We start from the raw sequence: 13,222 nt of genomic DNA, 5'->3' as shown, positions 1-13,222 counted from the left end.
CCCAGGCTGGCTTTCATTCTTGGAATGTACTCCTTTCTCCTCATATCTCAGAATCCTTAAATACTTTTAAAGTTATTCATTTGCCACTCTATTTGAGGTCTTGCTTCCTGCTTACCACCACCTCCACATAAACTATCTCATATTTAATATATATGTATTTTGCATGTACTTATATGTGTATATATATTGACTTCCCAGATACAATACATTCCTTTACTCCAATCACAGTAATGATTGTTTCATTTTTGTCTTTGAACCCCTAGAACTGGCAAAATGTTTTTACTAGCACAGGATTTTGTTCAGTTTTTTCAGTCATTTCCAATTCTTCAAGACCCCATCCAGAGTTTTCTTGGCAAATATACTAGAATAGTTTGCCATCTCCTTCTCCAACACATTTTACAGATGAGATAACTGAGACAAATAGAGTTGTGACTTTCCCAGGATCTGAGGCTGGATTCGAACTCAGGTCTTCCTGACTCTAGACCTGGCACTCTACTGTTCTATTTAGCTGCCTGGCACATAATAGGTACTTAATAATTATTGTTGATTAATTACTAATTGATTAAAAACTAGATATAATCAGTGATTTTTATCAGTGTGGGAAATCCTTTCATTTTTATAGATCACAATTCTTCATTAGGAGCTACTGTGGTTCCTACTCTGGTGACGAGTCTCTCCAAATTTAGCTAAGCTTGTTCTTGGACTGGGGACATCTATTCTGTTGTTGAGATGGTACTTAAAGCCTTTCCAGCTTTAATGGAGAACCTGCCAGAGCTTCTGCTATGTTGGCATAGCTTTCAAGAGCCAGGGTCATTCCTATATAATGAATGCTTCAGCATTGGAGGAGGGCATTAGTCAAGGAGGGTATATTAGACATTGTTATCCTTATTGGTCTCATCACTCAGAGCAGCTAGTAACCTAGTGTGGTTTTTGAGTGGTGTTTGAAAAGTTATAGAAATGCAAAGAGTTCTCCTTGCTTCTACTGGTAAGAATAAAGATTCTGACAGCAAAACAGTTTATTAGTATTTATTTCCAGAAATATTTCTGTATTTATTTGCTTTTTATGGCATAAATGATGAATAGTACTATTTTCCTCTTGAATTTAAACACAGGACAAGATTGTAAGGGAGGTAAAAAAGGTGATGTCCTCAGAGTGTGGTACATTGGGAAGAATATCGGCATTAATGTCAGAGGATCTAGGTTGAAATTTTATCACTGATGTTAACTTCCCATGTAACCTTTGGAAATTCAACTAACTCCCCTGGACATCGATTTACTCAGATATAAAATAAGAGGGGTGGAACTAAATGGCCTCCAAGCTTCTTTAAATCTCTATGATGTATCCAGTATATTTCCTCTTGTCCCTTTTTAGTAAACCTCTCCCAAACCTGAACCTGAGGTATCTGGCTTCTTCTTCTTCTGAACTCTTCCTGTATCAAAAGGAAGTGGCTGGGTAAATTAATTCATACTAAGATGTTAGTAATTTCAATTTTATTTTCTAGGAGGATCACATTTAATAATAAATAACACATAATAATAAATATAATAATATGAAAAATATATTATATGTAATATAGAATTACATAAATAATATAATAAACATAATAATAATAAATAACTTATAGAATTTTAAGGTTTGCAACACTTTATATATGTAGTCTTTATCGGCTCTGCAATTTACTTTCTCAGCCTCAATTCTGATTAGCCAGTGGATGGGGTGATCAGAACTCAGTTTCATATCATCCTTAGGGATCTATAGGCTAGGGCATCTTTCTTTTCTTTCTTTCTTTTAAAAAAATAAATCCTGGGGGCAGTTGGGTGTCTCAGAGGATTGAGAGCCAGTCCTGGAGACAGGATATTTAGTATTTATTTAGTATTTTTAATTTTAATTTTAGTATTTTATTTTAATATTTAGTATTGATTCTAAGAGAGAAAGTAAGGATTAAAAAAAACCTTACACATCAATTCTGTGCATTGGTCCCAAGACAGAAGAGCAGTAAGGGCTAGACAATGGGGATTAAAGGACTTGCCCAAGGTCACACAGTTAGGAAGATTCTGAGGCCAAATTTGAATCTAAGACTCAGGTCTCTAGGCTTGGCTCTTAATTCACTGAGCCACCAACCTACCCCATAGGGTATCTTTCTAATGCAGTCAGCTCAACTCCCCATCTAATGTATTCTTCTGATATTTTTTGCCAGTGCTCAACACCCTGATATTACTTGATCATTTGCTATCTTCTTGATAATGAATCACTAGTAACTAATGAACATTAAGTAGTTTTTACAAAGAGATATTTACTGACACGATGCAGCAAGAACAAAAATACCCCAATATCCTCCCAAGTCTGGGAACATTCTCCTCTCTACCACCTTAGTCCCTCGGGATAGTGGACTCAAACTGAAGAAGCTTGCTACAAACATTTCCATCCCCAAGATCACTTCCGGGGTGGCAGAGCCAAAGAATGCATTGTTCCTTTGCTTTCAGTGGATGGTGTCTTGGCTGTCAGGTGGATCCAGTGCTGGTCTGGTTCGAGCTGGCTAGGGTAGCTTCTGGCATGAACTCCTGTCACTGGCCTGTCCCTGGGGTGATTCTTCTGACTTTTCATTCTCCTTCACCTGAGAGAAGAAAGAGTGTTGAAACATAAGAGAGAGAAAAACAGCAGTGCCATGTGTTTCAGTTTTCATGGTGATCAGGTGGTATAGACAGTCAGAAGCCCCCACCAGAAGCTCACCAGAGGTTCATGTCTTCCCTCTCATTAGGGAAAGTGGAGTTTTGTTGAGTCAGTTACTGCCTTTGGTATGCGCACCACACCAAAAGTCTAATCTTAGCCATTAAATGGATAGCAAGAAGTCATAGAAAATCTGCTCATTCTCTGAACTGCCCCCTATGTCTCATGTTGTCATGCATTTCCAGAAGAATTCCCCAAACCGGTGACGTGGCTTGGTTATTGTGACGTGGCAGAGCTTATTGTGCATGCTTCCAGAACTGGGCTTTCATTGGCAGTTCCTCCTTACATATCACCTATGAACCTCAAGATAGCTCTATGAAAGGTATCACAAGGATTATTATCTCCATTTTAGAGCTGAGGAAGTTTTAGGCTCAGAGACCTTATGTAACTTTCCCAGAGACACACAGTAAAATTCAGAGGCAGGATTTTAGCCTAGATCATCCTGTCCATCACTTTAGCTACTTTGCAGCAAACAGACTTCTCAGGAAGGTAAATTATTAATACAAAGACTATAAGGTTATATAGTAGAATATTAGGTCCAGATGGTGGTGGTTTCCAGTCAAGGAACACATTTTGGGGCATTAGCCCTACCTATTATTCCCTTTATCTTTCTTTGCACTGTAATTTAAAATTCTACATTCAAAGAGTGTAGTCTGATCTCTTTTAATTATTCAGTGTTGAATCAGCACATTTGCATAAGTAAATATTTAAGTAATGGAAAATGCAATTTCAGCAGATATATATTTAGTGGATTATTTTAAAGAACCTTTTTCATCACTTCTTTCATCCAACAATAATTCTCATTTTATATAGGTTGCAAATTGTTTCATTTAGTAGAATGCCCATCTGCAGCCTGAGTCAAGAGTTACTAAAAGGGAATTGCCCCTCTAGTTATTGCCTTTTGAATGATGAAGAAAATATCTGTTACCCCTTCATGTAGCCAACGTATGGCACATTTCATATCTCTAACACTAGCTGTGTCACAACCTCTATGAACTTCAGTTTCTTAGGACCATAGATTTAGAGTTGGAAGAAATCTTAGATATAATCTGGTCTAATTTCCTAATTTTACAGATGAGGAAACTGAGGGCTATGGAAGTGAAATGACTAGCCCAAATTATATTTAGGAAACATATGAGATTTGAACATGGTCTTCTGATTCCAAATCTAGGACTTTTCAACCATAACCTTAATGACACTTTAACATAAGGATGATAATAGAATCTAGATCATGGATTGTTGTGAAGTTCAAATATGTTAGTATATGTAAAGGGCTTTGCCAACCATCAGACATTATGTAAATGGCCGCTATCATTATTGTTATTATTTCAAAAGCCCATGGAGTGAATTACTGGAAATGATCCCTTAATCAACAATCTTGCACCTTGCCTTTACTATTATTTGTTTTCTTAGGCAAAATGATGAAAGGGCCAAGGAGTCCTGAGAAATCAGTTTTCCTATGCAAAAAAGTTTGCATATATTTTGAAGACTAAAGATTTGAAAACCAGTTAGTGATTGAGATGGTGATGAAGAGAAGAGATTGATCATGAAAAGTCCTCTAAGGAACAAATTATATCCCCTACCAAATCCAACCCTCTATTCTTTTTCAGAGGTTATACTATTGCTTTATAAATACACATACATGTAAAAATATCTGTGCACTCATATATCCATGAAATATACACATATCAATATGTATGTAGATGTCTATGATACTAACTTGAGCTTCTGGTCTTGCTAATTATATAATGTTCCTTTAAAAATTTTAAAGCATCCCTGCTTTCCATCCTCAAACTACTATGCTAAAATACCTGAGTGGTTGGGATAACTTTTGTACCATCTCACCAGGCAGTCACTTTTCTATGTTTTTGTTTATTTATTTGTCAGTTATGCGTTTCAACTAGATAAAACTCAAGGCAAAAACATTTATAACAATCATCTATTATCCCTAAAATGAGGTATGTGTTCAGAATAGATTCTTGTTCCCTGCTTGGTAATCTTTGCTAAGGATATGGCACCTCCCCAGTTGCTAATTCCATTTCCTAGAATTGGTGTTGGACTGAAGGGAGATTTTAAAAACACAATGACATTTTGCATGAATATTCCAGGACTCGATAGCAGGGCTTCTATTTCAAACTTGAGCTCCTGAGTTATGTGGAATGTAGATACGGTCCTGTAAGGGGTGATAAAAAGTAATTTCATACTATTATTTCTCTGGTATACTTTAACCCCTAAAATGTGAACACTAGGCTGAGTTCCCAAGAGATCCATGATAATATCCATAGGAAACCAAATGCTATGGATGGCTGTTGTTTAAGGGACCACTTCCAGTAAATAAAATAGTAAATGACTTTTGTATAGTACTTTAAGGTTTGCAAAGATATCAAATGAAATGCAACAACTCTGTGAGGTAGGTACTATAGATCTAATTATTCCCATTTTATAGAATAGGAAATTGAGGACCTAAAGCAATAAGTAACTTCTTGACACAGCTATTAAGAGATACATGTGGTATTTGAACCCAAGTCTTCCAGACTCCAACCCTAGCATTCTACCCACTATGACACACTATGGTTATGGTTCTGTGAGTTCTAGGGTGACCATCAGCATCCATTTCTCATGGTTTCTTTGGGGAGGATTAACTAGGAAAATTCAATCTATTTCATTTTTACTTTGGGGACAGAGTAGATGTAAAGCAGTATGGAGTATTTCTAACACTGTCATTTCTCCTCTTGCTGAAAGGAAAGTCCTTGGATTTATTCCTTCTTTCTTAATTGTAGAAAAAGATCAAATATTTCTGTATAGGCTTGACCTTCATCAGAGTCATTTTGATCGAATCTTGTAAGTCAAACAATGTCTTAGACATACATTTTATCCTTTTGTATCAATAACTCTGGACTTTCTTTTGGTTATGAAAATAACTGTGGCTAACATGTGCAGGAATAGGTGTTGGTGAAGGATAGGAAGTAGCCCATATCTAGTAGAGAGTAAATTGGGAAGGGTAGTAAAGCTGGTCAGCAAGTCTCTTACCTTCTTCCTGTTCATTCTATCCAATTCATGGTTTTTGATGGTCAATTCCACCTCTCTTTTTAATTAAGATATTCTCTTCTGCTCTTTGTGGTGTCAAAAATATTGGAAAATGAGGGGCTGCCCTTTGATTGGGGAATGTCTGAACAAACTGATGGTGATGAAATATTATTATGCCGGAAGGAATAATGAACTGGAGGAATTCCATGTGACCTGAAAAGACCATTAGGAATTGATGCAGAGTGAAAGGAGTCAAACCAGGAGAACATTGTACACAGAGACTGATACATTATAACACAATCAAATGAAATAGGCTTTACTAGCAGCAATTCAATGACCCAGGAAAATCCAGATGATTTTATGAGAAAGAACACTACCCACATCCAGAGAAAGAACCGTGGGAGCAGAAATGCAGAAGAAAAACATGATTGATCATGTAGCTCAGTATGAATATGATTAGGGTGTTAAAAGATCACTCTATTGCAAATATGAATAACATGGAAATAGGTTTTGAACAATGATACATGCATGTGTAACCCAGTGGAATTGCTTGTCAGCTCTGGGAGAGGAGAGGGAGGGGGGGGGATAATGAATCACATAACCATGGAAAAATATTCTAAATTAAAAAAAGAAAAAAATTCTCTTCTACCTGTAATAGTGGCCTCCTAAGACAAATCTCTATGCTGAATTTATACTATATGTCTAAACTGGTTATTATTTTGGACATTGAGTATGGCTTATGCATGAAGAAATAATGTATGGAAAACCTGACTTATCACTGTCTATTTTTTTTTCCTGGGGAAAGAGAGAACTGGATACATAGGATTCAAAATTTGAAAGGACTTTAGAAGTCAACTAGTTAATGCCCAAAGGGTGCTAAAAGACTGCCTACCCTTTGATCCAGTCATAGCACTGCTGGGTTTGTAACCCAAAGAGATAATAAGAAAAAGACTTGTACAAAAATATTCATAGCTGCGCTCTTTGTGGTGACAAAAAATTGGAAAATGAGGGGATGCCCTTCAATGGCTGAACAAATTGTGGTATCTGATGGTGATGGAATACTATTGTGCTCAAAGGAATAATGAACTGGAGGAATTCCATGGGAACTGGAATGACCTCCAGGAATTGATGCAGAATGAAAGGAGCAGAAACAGGAGAACAATGTATACAAAGACTGATACACTGTGGCATAATCAAATGTAATGGACTTCTCAACTAGCAGCAATGCAATGACCCAGGACATTTCTGAGGGACTTATGAGAAAGAACACTATCCACATCCAGAGAAGGAACTGTGGGAGTAGAAACACAGAAGAAAAACAACTGCTTGATCACATGGGTCAATGGTGATATGATTGGGGATGTAGACTCTAAATGATCACCCTAGTGCAAATATCAATAATATGGAAATAGGTCTTGATCAATGACATAGGTAAAAGCCAGAGGAATTACACATGGGCTATGGGAGGGGTTTGGGGGAGGACAGGGAAAGAACACGAATCTTGTAATCATAGAAAAATATTCTAAATTAATTAATTAAATAAATACTCCCAATACAAAAATAAAGAATTCCATGAATTACTTGAAGAAAAAAAGAAGTCAACTAGTTATATCTCCTAATTTTACAAATGAGGAAATTGAGGACCAGCAAGGTTAAGTGACTTGTCTAAGGTCACATAGGCATTAAGTGACACACCTGAGATTTGAAACTAAAGCATTTCATTCCAAATGTGGCATAATTTTCAATTTAATTCAGTATGTATCTCTTATGTGGCTGGCAGTGGGGAAACAAAGTAAAAAATGAAAGAGTCTCTTCCTCCAAGCACCTTACATTCTATTGTGTGGAGAACATGACCATAGAAAAGTAAATACAAAATAATTTCCAGAGATGGAAGAAAGGCACCAGATATTGGGAGGATGGAGTATGGCCTTGTGTAGGAGGTAACATTTGAGCTGGGTTTTGAAATAATTTGGGGATTCCATGAGGTAGAGAATTCACTCATTTCTCATGAACACTAAATGGAGTTTATTAAAAGGAAACAAAAAGTAAAAAGTGTCAGAATTTGAATCCAGAAAAACTTGAATGACTCACTTTAGTTTTTTGTGGAGTCTGTGTTCCAAAGTTAGAGATGAAGTAGTCTGGAGGGAAGAGAAGCTCAGCTCAACCTAATCTAGGTAAAAAGTGGCTAGGTGGTGCAATGGATAGAGCACTGAGCCTGGAGTCAGAAAGACCTAAGCTTAAATCTGACTTTAGATGCTTACTTGCTATGTGACTCTGGGCAAGTCACTTAACCTCTGTCTGCCTCAGTTTCCCCAACTGTAAAATTAGGATAATAAAAGAACCTTTTTTGCAGAGTTGTTGTGGGATTTCAAATGAGATATTTATAAAGTGTTTAGCACAATGCCTTTATGTATGTGTTACATGAATACTTATTCCCTTCCTTTCCATTGTCAATAAAGATTGATTGTAATCTATACTGTCATTCATATCTTGCAGAAATTGAAACCCAATTCTTTCCACTATACCAAGATGCTAAGTAAAAAACTTAATTCTAAGGAGCTTTCATAGCAATGAAGCTAGATATTATGGCCACTGCTTCATTTGAAAGATGACTCATAGAGCTAACCATCTTGTCCTATCCCTCTGGTGACCTTTCAAATTATATTCAGTGTTGTACAAGATGTCTCCAGTTCCCAGAAATGACTGAAGTATAGCATGCCCGAACACTATTATTCAAAGTCTAGGCATTCAAATCTCAACATGTTCTTTCAAGTGAATCGAGGCATTGCTTTCCACTAATATAGATTTTAACAATTCAAATAACCTTCCTTTCTTCCATCATTTCATATACACCAGCACTATACAGGTAGGGAATTCATAAAGGAGTCCCTGGACTTGTGAAGTCTAGCTTTAAAAAATTGATGCAGGCAACATGCTTATCAAGATGGAGAAAAAAATGAGATTTTTTGGCACTGTCAGTGTAGGCAGCAGTTATCCACCAAGGAGATAAAAAACATGGGGTTAAATTGTTGCTTAAGAGTCAAATGTCCATGGATACTATTTTAATATCTCATACTTAAAATAAGAAAAAACAAACCCTATCCTTGTATGAATACCAAATTTAGTATCAGTAAAAGGTACATGTTTCTTCTTATGTGGGATCACTTAAAAGAGGCATATTTTGAAAGCAGCAAATGAGAAAGATGAAACCAACAGACCTTTTCTAAATATAGTCAATATAAAGGTGTTAATACAGAAACAGAACAATTTGATGAATCAGCAGATGCCACTCTCCTCATAGATACAGTTATTGCTCTGTTTAAAAAAGTGTGACACATTTTGACATAAAGATAACAGTTTAGAGTAGTAGAAAGAATATTGGATTAACAACCAAGGGGGGCAGCTAGATGGCTCAGTGGATTGAAAGTCAAGCCTAGAGAGGGGAGGTCCTATGTTCAAATCTGGCCTCAGATCCTTTTTAACTGTCTGACCCTGGGCAAGGCACTTAGCCTTCATTGCCTAGCCCTTACCGCTCTTCTCCTTTGGAACCAATACACAATATTGATTCTAAGATGGAAGGTAAGTGTTTAAAAAAAAGAACTATAGGGCTAGGGTTCAAATCCTGGATCTAGTCTTGACCTTGTGTAGTCACTAGATCTCTAGTTCTGAGTTTTCTCATCTGTAAAATGAGGGAAGTGAGGCACTGAGCACTTAGTCTATGTTCCCACGAATAATGCAAACATTTTAGTAGAATTCTTTCATAAGAAAAAGGGAAAAGGAATATGAATTGAGAGCTTCCTTGGTGAAGTAGGCTTGACCTAACAACAGTAATAGGTAGCATTTATTTAGTGCTTTTAAAGTTTATAGAACACTTTATAATATCTCTATCCTCCTAACAACTCTGGGATATAGACCCTATTATTATCTTTTTATTACAGATTAAGAAACCTACCTTCTGAGAATAAATGCTTTATCCAGGATTACACAGCTAATACATATCTGAGACTGGATTCAAACTCAAATATTCTTGACTTCAAGTCCATCACTATCCACTCTACTTACTACCTATTTACCTAGATAGGCTTCTGAGTATCCTAGTCAGTGTGATTGTGATGGAACAGACTTTTATGATGGTAGACTCAGAAGTTCTGAATATGGATGGGCATGCTTGTATGCAAATTTTTAATCAAACAAATACTAAATTCACGATACTGTGCTAGATACAAGAGGAGATATTTAGAAATAGAAATCAAGATTCCTTTCCTCATGGAATTGACAATACCATAGGGAAGATTCACAGTAAATGCAGGAGATGGAAGATCTGGTCCCAGATCTGTTGCTATTAAACTGTATGACCTTGAGCCTCTTTCCTCATCTATAAAATGAAGGATTATACTAGGTATCTTCTGAGTTTCTTTTCCACTCCAAAATAAATGATCCAATGAAAAGCTACTTAGCAAGAAAGGCAAATTAAGTGATAAGTTATTAAGTGAGGCTCATGGAAAAGTAATATTTTAGGTGTTCAAATGAGGAAAAGAAAACCTCCAGAAGTTGGTTAAGGAATACTTCACATAAAGGGAAGAAGTGGGATTTGAGATAGACCTTGAAAGATTAGTAGAATTGAGAAAGCTAGAGTGGGAGTAGGTAGTGAGGAGGCATGGGATACAGTACTCTTAGGGCAAAGCAATGACATGAGCAAAGACATGAGGCTGGGAAAGCATCCCCGAGATATAGAGCTGTAAAGGACCTTACAGATTATCTATTCTATCAATCAACAAACTTTATCCAGTCCCTACTATTGCTAAATTACTATAGGAATTATCACTCTGGTTTTTACAGGTGAAGAAATTGAGAACCATAAAAGTTAAATAATGGTCCCATGACCACATATCTGGTAAGTATCTGAGACAGGATTCAGATACTTAAATTTTTGACTCCATATTCAGCACTTTATCCTATACAAAGCTGGCTCCCAGATGAAGACACTTAGATACAAAAAGGGAAAAAAGTCCAAGGTCAAAGAAATATCAGAAACAGTAATCAAATCCTAATCTTTTGTGAATCTACTGGTCTCTTCATTGTCCCCTATATAATTCAGTGGCTAGTGAGTAGGGCAAAGGGTTTATCTTAGCAAATAAGCTAAACTTAGAAAAGTGGTTTGAGGTGATGTTGCAGGAGACCTTGAAATCTAGCATAAAGATTTGACCTCTACCTTATAGGCTATAGAGAAACACTGAAAGGCTTTGAGCAGAAGAGTGAACTGATCCAAGTAGTGTATTAAGAAAATTAATATGGTGGCAGCATATAGGATGAATCAGAAATGAGAGAGCCTAAAGGGGGGGGGGAAGAACAATTAAAGGGCTGTAAACATAATCTGAGGATGAAGTGATAAGGGTTCAAACAATGTTAACAGTACCAGAAATAGAAAAGATTAAATGTATTTTAAACTCCTCAGCAAAGGAATGCAGCGAATGAGGGAATATGGTATGATGAAGGAGAGGGAGGAGTGGGCAACCTTTGAAAGTTTTTGAGTAGAGAGGAAAGAGGTTATCCAAATAACATTTTAAGAAAATTATTAGGCTAGATTAGTAGGGAAGGCTCATAAAGGCAGGGATACAACTTGAAAGCCATATTTGAGGAAAACAATATTCTAAAGGTGAGATGATAAGGGCTTTAATCATGTGAAGACACTGAAAATGAAAAGATATTTAAGATGTATTTGAGAAGCCTCTAAGGAAATATGGCAAGGGGAAGGGGAGAGAAGTCAAAATTGGCTCTGGGATTTTGAGCCCTGGAGTCAATAATATTGGTAACACCACTGGCCAAAATAGAGAGAGTTGCTTTGTTGTTTGTTTTGAAAGAGGAATCATTTAATATTTGGAGTCTTGAAGGAGTTAAGACTTGGAACTCATGTTGATGTGTTCATTTGCAATGGAAAGAGCTGTTAATTGATGTGAACAAAGCTATTATTTACATAATTGGTATTTTTTTGTCAGAGAAACATAAAAACTCTATAAAACAGGAATGCCATTAACAGCCATACTAACATACTAACTGAGCAGTGATATCCACAAGACCTAGAGGGGAAGATGGGGGCATTAATTGTTGGTAGAAGAGGATGCTACTGGGTGCCAGTATAGAAAGACTTCACAGAAGAGGTGAATTCTGAGATTTTTGAAGAGGGCTTTGTATCTAATTGAAGGAATCACTAAATCTCATTGAATCATGGATCTAGACCTGGAAGGGTACCTTGGGAAGCCTTTCAAGTCAATGCTCTTTTTCTTTTTGGATGTAGAAACTGAGGCCCATGTTAATAGAGTACTTAAAATAAATGGTCAAATTCTAAAGCCCAAGGAAACAAAAATAGTTCCCTCCCCCCTTTCTCTAAGTTGTCAAGCAGTATAAGATGGGCAATGTGTCCTGGGGACTATTAGAGCATTGTCTGGTTTGTTGTAACTCGAATTATCAACAACTTTACAGTTTCAAGGGCTGAGGAAATACTTATTTTGCTAGGATGGTTTTAGATTACTCAAGTCAGCAAGGAAAGTGCATTCTAATTGCCAAGGTGATATCATCAAACAATCCGCAGCTTCCGCACTTCTCATCAGCTGAATGTAAGCCTTGAGCTCAGTTTTCAAAAATCTGCTTAAATTACACCTGTAAACTCTGCCCACTTCTTTTCCTTGGGCTACTTTACCTCTACAAGAAGTGTGCACACCAAACTCAAGGGAAGATTTGCTCCTTCAATATTCATCAATCTCTTCTTCTCAAAGAGGCAGCTGGTGTAGTGGCTAGGATGTTGAACTTGGAATATGGAAGACCTGGGTTTGAATGCTATTTCTGATGTTTGCTCAAGGTGTGGTCATCGGTAAGTCACAACCTCTAAGAGTTTAAGTTTCTTTTCTGTAAAATGGGGACACTACTAGTTGTTATGAGACTCCAATGAGATAATACACCTAGTAGCACTATATAAATGTTATTATCATTCAAAGATGCCATAAACGCAAGGTTTGAAGTAAGAGGGGCTGGCGCATGTAGAAAACATTGAGTCTAAATTCTGATTTGAGAGAAACAGAACTCGTGATGGCTAGAGAGGTCTTGGGGGTGTCACACTCAGCAGTTCAGAGTCGGAGAACAACTCTTTGGTCCTGCTGTATTGTTGTTGCTATTTTGCGGGTATTCTCCCTAATTCAATGGAGGTATTGCCTCCTTTAAGAGCTCCGTGTAGCAGTCTAGCCCAGCGGAGCGAACCTAATTGTCCACCCTGCGGAGACACCTTCACTGAATCTTAGCTGTAGCTCTCTGTACCAGTGCCAGTCAGCTGGCCAGGCGCTGGCTGGGTGAGAGCATTCTGTGCTTGCTTCTCCTCTCCCGCCACCCCCACTTCCACCTCCACCCCATCCCTCCCTCTCTCAGACAGTGGCTGGTTGCAGCTGCTGCAGAGCTCTCCGCAGCAGCCCCCAGCCC

The 13,222-nt window shown here is 37.3% G+C and overlaps 1 long non-coding RNA gene across 1 annotated transcript; it reads right to left on the bottom strand.

The window, feature by feature from the left end:
• Positions 1–1,922: 1,922 nt before the first annotated feature.
• LOC130455540 (uncharacterized) lies at positions 1,923–9,823 on the bottom strand. The gene is made up of 3 exons (XR_008913585.1): positions 9,708–9,823; positions 5,759–5,968; positions 1,923–2,615 (listed from the first exon to the last, which is right to left on the bottom strand). It is a non-coding gene; the product is annotated as an uncharacterized LOC130455540 (long non-coding RNA).
• Between the last annotated feature and the right edge of the window lie 3,399 nt (positions 9,824–13,222).

The sequence above is a fragment of the Monodelphis domestica genome, chromosome 7 (genome assembly GCF_027887165.1).
Source record: "Monodelphis domestica isolate mMonDom1 chromosome 7, mMonDom1.pri, whole genome shotgun sequence".
NCBI lineage: Eukaryota > Metazoa > Chordata > Mammalia > Didelphimorphia > Didelphidae > Monodelphis > Monodelphis domestica.
This window is presented reverse-complemented; position numbering and strand designations above follow the sequence as displayed.